The sequence below is a fragment of the Nematolebias whitei genome, chromosome 12 (genome assembly GCF_014905685.2).
Source record: "Nematolebias whitei isolate Nwh7 chromosome 12, NemWhi1, whole genome shotgun sequence".
Classification (NCBI taxonomy): Eukaryota; Metazoa; Chordata; class Actinopteri; order Cyprinodontiformes; family Rivulidae; genus Nematolebias; species Nematolebias whitei.
The window spans coordinates 37,755,957-37,766,477 of NC_056509.1; positions in this window are offsets into that span (position 1 = coordinate 37,755,957).

Consider the following 10,521-nt stretch of genomic DNA (forward strand, 5'->3'; position numbering starts at 1 on the left):
AAATATATATATATATATATATATATATATATATATATATATATATATATATATATATACATACACAGTATATCTCAGTTGGGGAAGTTGGTAGAGTTGCCTTACCCTGGTTCAAATCCTGGTCCGGGGGCCTTTCTGGGTGGAGTTTGCATGCTCTCTCCGTGCATTTGTGGGTTTTCTCCGGGGACTCCGGTTTCCTCCCACAGAACCAAAACATGCATGTTAGGCTGATTGTCCCTAGAGTGAGAGAGTGAATGATTGTTTGTCTCGTTTGGCTCTATGTGTCCCTGTAATGGGCTGGAAATCTGTCTAGGGTGTGCCCCACCTCATGCACAGTGATTGCTGGGCATGGGCACCAGCGACCCCCGTGACCCAAAATGGAATAAACGAGTAAAGATAATGGATGGATGGATATATAATACTGCCCCACTCTGGGCCCTTGAGCAAGACCCTTAACCCCCACCATCTGCTCCTCCAGGTGTCCTAGATAGCAGCGCTCTGCTCCACACAGAGGGCTGTGGTAGCTCGGTGGTCTGTGGTTGCGTCAGGAAGAGCATCCGGCGTAAAAAAAATTAACTGCCAAGTCTTCGTGCGACTTAGTTAGCTGTGGCGACCCCTAACGCAGGGAGCAGCCAAAAGAAGAAGAAGATATAATACTGCAGAGTAACATTTTCAATTAATTTTGTCAAACGAATAACTATGATTTCTGTTTTTTTAATATATATATATCACAAAATGTATCGTTATCGTCAGAATGCTCTGAAATACCACAATATTATATTTGAGCCATATCGCCCACCCCTACAGGTGACCCCCGCTACCCAAAATGGAAGAAGCAAATAAAAGATAATGGATGGATATATTGCAGTTCATTCAAATGTTAATTTAAAAACATATGCATTGCTGTCATTTCCGCATTAGTTATTTGTATTTTTTTAAGTGCAAATAGCAGCAGCAGCTAGCTGTAGCACTTTTGATGCAGCCTGGGGCACTTCCAAGAGTAATATTGGAATAGAATAATAATGTAATGACAAATGGAAGAAGATGTCAATGTCTACAAAGTATTCTTTGCACACGATGCTGTGATTGTTTTGAGAAAGGTGTTTGAAAATGGAAGTTGTCCACTTGGTGCTTGGCTTCACTGGTAGCTGCCAGCTTCTTGATCCAGTAAGAATTAGGTGCTATTTCCCCAAACGGAGAGATTTCGAGAGTTATCGAAATCAAGTATACATATAATCAAGTGTAAGTATAATCAAGTGTAAGTATTATTTGTTTGTAATCTTGCCACCAAACTCAATTAAGAGTGTGACAACCCTTTAAATGAAACAGTGCCAATTTTTGCGAGAATCCCACAAAGACTCTTGGGCGATAAAAAGGCATAAAAACCAAATTACATAAAAACCTGAGGTGAAATTGTTTTATGAGCAGCTGCTGACAAATGAGTACTGGCTGATACTAAAGCACGAGCTCTGTGTTGCCTCGCAGAACAGATGGCACTGAGATGCTGCCTCTGTGTCACACATCAGCGTATTCAACAGTCATTATGTACAGTATTAGCTCATGTACATAGGTTTGGGCCTCTTCTCATATATCATTCTCTGAATTCACCGTTAGTAGAAGCTATTCCCAGCAAACAGGTGCTAGCATACAGCATCAGGTGTCCCTCTAAAAGGTTAACAGCAAAAAGGCTGGTTTGGCCTAGATATCCAGACCAGAGCCTCTCTCTGGTAGCTGTGGACAGCAGGGACGGTGACGCTGTGAATGTGGGTTCAGACCTGATTTGCTTATGAAATCAGGTTAGTATTTTAGGCTTTCACTTCTGTCGTGTCTAACAGGTCACGCAGCGCTTACAAAAGGATGATACTTTGCATGACAGCAGAACATGAACTCGTTTTAACTTAAATCTCACCCCGTCAGGTCACTCACAGGACGAGGGTGCTCAGCACTGACGAACCAGAAACCTCTCCCTCTTGTTCTCCTTAGAGGACCTGTGTCAAAAATCTTCTCATTGTTAAGTTTCCATGGCGACAGCAGCCGCAGGACGTGAATCGCTTAAACTGCGCGCAGGAACAGAGGAGCCATTTATTTGTCTAATTGATGGGCCACTTGTAATTAGTTGAGAAGGAGAGAAACTAAACAGCCTCCCTCCATGCTAATTGATCCACTTTCTGTGACTGTTGTTTCTGCACGGGGGGAGCCTCATTGTGTCGAAAAAGCAACAAAGCACCTGAGAAGAGTGTGGGGCAGGAACATAATTACAGCAGACCATCTGGCAGGAAGCTGATTCCCATCCCTTTGGCTGTTTTCCTTTTCCTTCCCTTTTTGTCAAGTCATTAAGAACATGATGCTGCTGAAATGTTCCTGCAGCGTTTTTGAAAAGCACTTTACAAATGATTGACTTTTACTTTTATCACAGCCATTTGTCTTCGTTATTGGTTTGGATTTAGGCGTGTACAGTGTTGTGAAGGATGATTCAAATAAATGAGAAAGAATAGGAGTGAATTATCAGTCACAGGGTGGATTATCGTCTGCAGGTGCTGCTCGGATTTCCTTTTTGAATGATGTTGCTTTTGAAGAGGCTTTTTTCGTCATGTATTTAGGGTGTTTGTCAATTTGTGTACTGTAAAATAAATGTTATTAGTGCTAAAGCTGTTGTACAAATCTTTTAAAGTGGGCTTTTGTGGAAAAGTTAGAAACAATAGCTCACTCGTTGTAGATGGGTTATTTAATGATATGTTTGGAGAAATAGAGTTTAAATCTGTCCAGATCAAAGAATATACAGTTTGAGTGTGGCCAAGACCACATTGGATTGCTGCTTTCTTGCAAAAATTCAATTTTCAAAAATAATTCAGAGTGGTTTGCAATAAACCACTATTAATATATCAAAGTTAATCCAGGTAAAAAAAAAAATCCAACAAAGTTAAGTAAGGTCCTCTGGACGGTTTCTTTGTTTTATGTTTCGTGCTTCATCCAAGGATGAGTTTCTTGTGGCTCCACGGACTGATGAAGTCCTTTGGATGAAGGATGAAACATTTCCACACCAACCAAACAAAAAGAAAGCGTCCAGAGGACCTGACTTTGTTGGATTTTCTACCTGGATTATTGAGCATGAACTTTGATGTTTTGAACCACTTTGGCCATGGCTGCCTCAGAGGAGTCAGCGGGGGAAAGGGCGGACTCCAGAAACCATCTTATCACCATAAAACTAGTTGGCCCAATATGTGAGTGTGCTGCTTTTGGGATTGAGTTTGTTGTGGCTCCTCGAACTGATGAAGTTCTTTAGATGAAGGACAAAACCATCCATCCAGTATCTTTTACCTGCTTCTTCCTTTTTGGGTCACGGGGCTCACTGGTGCCATATCCAGCAGTCACTGTGTGAGAGGAGGTGGACACCCTGGACAGGTCTTCAGTCCATCACAGGGACACATAGAGACAAACGAGACAAACAACCATTCACTCTCTCACTCACACCTAGGGACAATTTAGAGTTATCAGTTAGCCTAACAAGCATGTTTTTGGTCTGTGGGAGGAAACCGGAGTACCCGGAGGAAACCCACGCAGCACAGACAGAACATGCAAACTCCACCCAGAAAGGCCCTCGGACAAGGATTTGAACCAGCAACCTTCTCGCTGAGAGGCAGCAGCTCTACCAGTTGTGCCACCGTGCTGCCTGAAGGACGAAATGTTTCAACAAACAAAAAAAGAAACCGTCGAGGACCTGAATTTAACTTTGTTGCATTATTAGATACAATATACCTTTTTCTTATCTAAGCAACAGGGGCAGCTCATCTTTGAACTTGCAGCCCCCTGTACACTTCTGTCCATCTTTAGGATGGCTGTATGGAAAGTAATTTTGTTGTACTTCAATGTGCAAGGATAATAAAAGCATTCTGATTCTGATTATTAATATAGATTTCTATAGTTATTTGCAAGTGCAAATAATGGTAGCTGTAGGTAGCCAAGACCAGATTTTCAGTCCAGGACCTCAAGGTTTAGAGGGCCCTAAAATGTCTTGTTGTTTCTAATGAATAGATGTTTTTCAAATGCTGTATTTTATTTCTAGTAATGTGCAAACACTCATGAGTAGAAATCATTTTAATTTGTTAAAAGCCTATGTTATGCTAGCCATGTTAGGCTATCAGTGACCCCGCGACCCAAAGAGGAAGAAGCGAGTACAGATGGATGGATAAGCCAATTTCAATATACAAATGCTTAAAGATGGCAGGTTTCTGTTAAAATTGTTTCAGGTTTTTTTTTGTTTTAAAGTCAACACAGTACTACTAGTTTTACTAAGTGACTTAACTCTGTGCAGTTTGGTTTCTAAAAATTCCCATTGATTTGTAAAAAAAACAACAGCAGTGTTGCTGTTTTATGGAGTCTGAAATATTTCTGCTGGAATAACCACGTAATGCAATAGTAGTGTAAATATTAAATATCTAGAGCTGTTTAAAGATAGCTGCCTTTGGCTCATCAAGCCGATCAGAATTTAACTGTATTTCTTCAAAATGAGGTTGTTCCACAGGTAAGATGTCGCCTGTTTTAATCCTTTCCACAGAACGTCACTTCAAAAGATATGAACTATGGTAATCATTTAATCTAACCAGATTTTCTTCATCTTCATTTTTGCAGCATATTTGACAATGGTTTTCATGTTTTTAGCCTGTCTTTGTCATAAAATTGCTCATTTACTGTAATTCATGCTTTTTACATGACACTATAGTTGCACCCAAACATTTAACATAATTTACTTGTTCCTTCGTTATTCAAGAAAATTTTAACTAGATAAAGCCTGTTTGGACACCATCTGCTTTGCGGAGCGTTTGCTGTTTGCTGTGTGTAAATGCATACTGTGGGCTGATGAGTGAGATGTTCCCACAGACAGGAGGAGCCTGTCCTGGTTATGAAAATCAAATGCTAGCAGGGACATGATTTACATAAACCCTGAACAAATGTGACAAAATAAAAGAAGATAACAATCACCCTTGCTTATCATGGCATTGTATTTACAGTACAAATATAGTATTTTGTATAAATATTGGCTATACTGTATTTCTGTGTTTAATCCAGCAACTAGAAGTCTATCCATCGACACATCCATCATCTTTATCTGCTTTTTCCTTTTCGGGCCGTGGGGGTCACGGGTGACCATGTCCAGTAGTCACTGTGCAAGAGGTGGGGGACACCCTGGACAGGTCTCCAGTCCATCACAGGGACACATAGAGACCAAAAAGACAAACAACCATTTAGTCTCTCACTCACACCTAGGGACAATTTAGAGTTATCAATCAGCCTAATATGCATGTTTTTGGTCTGTAGGAGGAAACCGGAGTACCTAACCCACGCAGCACGGAGAGAACATGCAAGCTCCACCCAGCAAGGCCCCTGGCCGGGATTCGATCTGACAATCTCCTCACTGAGAGGTGGCAGCTCTACCAACTGTGCCACCGTGCTACCCTAGAAGTCTATTTTCACAAAACACTATGAGCATTTTGAATTCAATTACCAATTTGAGATTAAATTATAGTTTAATTTGGATGGAAAAGTGAATTCAGAAGTTTTGAGTTGATAGCAACTTGTTTTATTTTGTAACTAATATCCAGGAGATAAAATTCTTGCAAATCTCAGAGTTAGCATTTAAATAAAACGATGTAAATTTGTGTAAATAGTTCTTGTGTCAATCTAAACACCTGCTCACACACGCTCCTTATTTTTGCTTAAGACACGTTTCTTGGTTCCGAACAAATTTGGTTCTGAGGTCACAACACCCGCTGTAATTTGAATGAGTTGTCTTTGTTCTTTCAACACTTGCTTTGAGGGCTCTTCAGTTCAGACCAGCAAGACCAGCACTTACCGGTATAATTCAGCTTGTAGCTTTAGGAATCACTTTGTGAAAACACAAGAATGGCACAAAGGAATTTCATAAAAGCTACACATTTTGAATTCTATGAGACTGATGTTAAAATATTTGGATGTGACGAAGTTAACTCAAAGCAGTCTGCTCCTCAGATCAGAGTCAGAGATTCTTTATTGTCATTCGCACCTCATGTGGTACATGTGGTGGAGCGAAATTATACACAGGGTCCCAGTTACAGCCAACAATAACATGTAAAAGAAAAACAATGATAACATCCAAGATATTAACTAAGAAAAACATCAACTATATATACACTAAGCACTAATAGCATAAAAACCTCACGCCGAACATCAGCACAAACCTGAACATGAGTCCGTGTAAGCAGATGAGCATGCATGAACACACCAACATTGAAACAGATCAGCAGCGACATTGAAACAGATCAGCAACAACATTGAAACAGATCAGCAACAACATTGAAACAGATCAGCAGCAACATGATGTGATTTTTCACAGTGATTATTCTGGTTAGAGATTCATGAATCTAACAGCCTCAGGGTAGAAGCTGTTCCTCAGTCTAGTGGTTCTACACTTAATGCTCCTCAACCTCCTGCCTGAGGGGAGCGGGGCAAAAAGTGTGTGTGCTGGGTGAGTGGGGTTCTTCATGATGCAGGTGGCTCTCTTCCTGTATCTGGAGGTGTAGATGTCTGTGATGGTGGGGAGACTGACTCCAACAGACTTCTGTGCAGCCTTCACCACTCTCTGCAAAGCTTTTCTTTCTGCAGCTGTGCAGCCTCCATGCCACACGCTGGAGCACAGGATGCTCTCCACTGCACACCTGTAGAAAGAGGTGAGGACTGAGCTTCCCAGACCAGCTCGTCTCAGCCGTCTGAGGAAGTAGAGTCTTTGATGAGCTTTCTTGATCAGGCTGGTGGTGTTGTTGCTCCAGCTGAGGTTGTCATTCATGTGTACACCCAAGTACTTGTAGCTGGAGACCACTTCCACCACAGATCCTCTTATGTTCAGGGGGGTGTAGGTGTGTTTGTTCTTTCTGAAGTCCACAATCAACTCCTTTGTCTTCTTCACATTGATGTGAAGGTTATTCTCTTCGCACCAGCTCTCCAGGTGTTTCACCTCTTGCCTGTAGTTGGACTCATTGTTGTTTGTGATGCATCCCACCACCGCTGTATCATCTGTAAACTTTACAATGTGACAGCCTGGATGGATAGCTGCACAATCATACGTGAGCAGAGTAAACAGGAGGGGGCTCAACACACATCACTGAGGAGAGCCAGTGCTGAGGGTTATGGTGGAGGAGAAAAGTTGTGGATTTAGTTTTTTTAGTTTTTCTGCTCCAGGTGGTTGAGCGCAGTGTGGACCACAGAGGAGATGGCATCCTCTGTTGATCGGTTCTCACGGTATGCGTACTGATGAGGGTCTTCATTGATGTTTGTTTTGATGTGAGTCATAACCAGTTTTTTGAAGCATTTAGCGACTATCGGGGTGAGGGCACTGGCCGATAGTCATTCAGACCAGTCACTTTAGAGCTTTTTGGGACTGGGATAATGGTGGCAGTCTTCAGGCAGGTGAGAACTGTCTCCAGGGTAAGTGAGATGTTAAAGATGTCTGCCAGCACCTCGCAGAACTGATCGGCACATTCTTTCAACACTTTTCCGGGGATGTTGTCTGGGCCGGTTGCCTTGTGCGGATTAATCCTCTTGAAAGTACTCCTTACTTCGGCTGAGGTCACGCTAAGATGCTCTTCATCCAGTGGTGAGGTGAGTCTGGTGCTGGGTGGTCTGTTCGTGCCTTCAAAGCGTGTATAGAACTTGTTGAGGGCACCAGGCTGAGATGGGTCTTTGGGGCATTGTTCACTCCTTCCTTTATAATCGGTTATGCACTTAATGCCCCTCCACATGCTCCGAGGGTCTTGCGAGGTGAATTGACCCTCGATCCTCTGTGCATATGTGTTCTTGGCCTTCTTCATACCAGCAACCAGCTCTTTCCTTGTCCTACTCAGCTCCTCTGAGCTTCCAGACCTGAAGGCAGTGTTCCTGGCTTCCAGCAGGGTGCACACCTCTGCATTCAGCCAAGGTTTTCTGTTTGGGTAGCTTTTAACATATCTAATAGTGGAGATGGTGTCAGTACATGTACTAATGTAACCCAGAACTGAGGATGTGTATTGGTCCAGATCAAGCAATTCTCCATTTTCAGCAGCTTCTCTGGAAACCTGCCAGTCTGTTCGATCAAAACAATCTCTCAGTATGGGGCCACTGTCCTGGATCCAACATTTAACTTTCTTTTGTACCGGTCTGGAGTGTTTAGTGGGGGCATGTAAGCAGGAACCAGGAAGAGTGAGATGTGGTCTGACAGTCCTAGGTGGGGGCGGGGTTCGGCTTTGTATGCATCTTTTACATGTGTGTAAACACAGTCAAGCGTGTTGTTCCCACGTGTTGGAATTGCAACATGCTGATTAAAGCTTGGGAGACAATCCTTTAGATTCACGTGATTAAAGTCTCCGGCTACAACGTAGAGGGCCTCAGGGTGTTTGTTCTGTAGCGAGCTGATTATATCATGTAGCTCCTGTAGTGTTTCATTAGCATTAGTGTGCGGAGGAATGTAAATAACTGTGATGAAAGTCACTGTGAACTTGTGGGGTAGATAACGTGGCCGACATTTCACTGTTATTTGCTCCAAAGCTTTCGAGCATAAGCTTTTCACACAGTGCAGTTCGTGCACCAACTTTTACTCTTGTAAATGCACACTCCGCCTCCCCGTGATTTCCCCGTTAGCTCGTTGCAGCGGTCCGCTCAAAAAGAGTCTGTCATCCAGCTGGAAGACTGTATCAGGCGTTTCACTTGTAATCCACATTTCTGTGAGGCAAAGCACCGCACACTTCTTTATCTCTTCTGAGGCGCTCGCTCTCAGACGAAGTAAATCCATCTTGCTGTCCAACGAGGGACGTTCGATAGAAAGAGAGACGGCATTGGGAGTTTTCCTGATTTAGCGTTAGCTCATAGCCTCACCATAACCCCCGCCCGGCATCCTCTCCTCTTAAGCCGGGAGCAGCGCTTCTGTTGTTAACTTACATTTTATGTATATGAATGTTTCTGTTCAGTGCCCTGAGATGACTACTGTTGTGACTTGGCGTTATATAAATAAACTGAATTGAATTGATTACTTGAGCATGTTTTCATCTTCATGAATTTCTTTGTCTTTGTAGGTACTCCCCATCGCTGTTTCACCTTTTCACCTTGTTTCAGGGCGCTTTAAGTCTCACCTGCGGCAGAAATGACAAATTATACACACTCAATGTTTTTGACAGCTCCTAACCTAATTGATTTTAAAATGTACAAATTTGCTCATAAAAATAAAAAAACTAGGGCTTTATTTGTAAACCGATCAATGCCGGAACGCAAATAGTGGGCAGGCCGGCGGGACAGGGAGTGGGTCTGGGGGGGTCTTCCCCCAGAAAATTTTAAATAAAGTACCGTAGATGCAATTTCCTGCATTTTTGGTGTGTTTTAACAGGTTGTTAAACATCTATGTTTATCTACATTTGTAAACACTTGCATCCCCCCGTCCTTACTTGACGGTTCCAAACCTACTCTTCTCTGCTGAATTCACTGTCCGACTCCACATGTGAAACCTCCAGGCACTCACCCCCACCATTCTTTTAGGGGCAGAGATTTTTTTTAAAGGTAGAGGCGGAAATGCTTCACTTGAACGGGGCAGATGATCGTATGTGATATTAAGAAGTCGTGTTGTGTTGTCTGTTGTGTTTAAAATTAAGGGTTATGTAATTATTTTCAGTTTACGTATCCAGCATAAGTTTTATTCGTTCCACATTTGTTCATAACTTTATTACTAGTAAGACTGAGAGTTGCCGGATCCAAGCAAACAGTTGCCGGAACGCACCCTATCAAAATAAGAGAGTTTCTGGATCCTGTTCCGGCAGGATCTGGCTCAAATTAAGCACTGAATAAAACTACAAGGTTTTTTCTGTGTGTGGGGGGAGGGGAATGTTTCATCTACAACAATTGGTTATTTTTTACAAAGCAATATAAAGCGTTTTACTGTCCCATTTGGGAAAGTTGTGTTGGACATGGTGCTGTCCCAATAAATGTTTTTACTAGAAAAATACAAAAAGAAGCAGATGGGACAAATATGATTGGTCATTGGAGTATGTAGACTTTTCAAAGATAAATTTTGTCAACATTTAGTGAATCTGTTCTGTCTGTTTTGTTGCTTTTATATGAAGACAGAAGACTGAAAGCTGTATTTTGTCCATGTTTATTATGTTGTTCTACTGTATATCCACAGCTGTACTGTGTGTATACCACACCTCAACCCAGCCATGACGATGTCCAAGTTGTAAATAAGTTTTGGGCTCTAGGCAACAAGCTCTGTGGCTGGAGAGGTGTGACTCTGAGCTGCGCGTTTGTCTGTTATGTGAACTTGATTATTCACGAGCTCTAAACCAACTCCCACGTAGAGACCATTCTAAAATTTCACATGCAAGTTGCAAATAGCAACACAGGAAATACCACATGAATAATACAAATCGGCGTTCCACGTCTAGAAAACCTGCAGACTTTTATCAAGTCATATTTTAGCTTGTTTTGTTATGCGTCTTATCTTACCAGTCTGAAACTTGACCCAGGAAG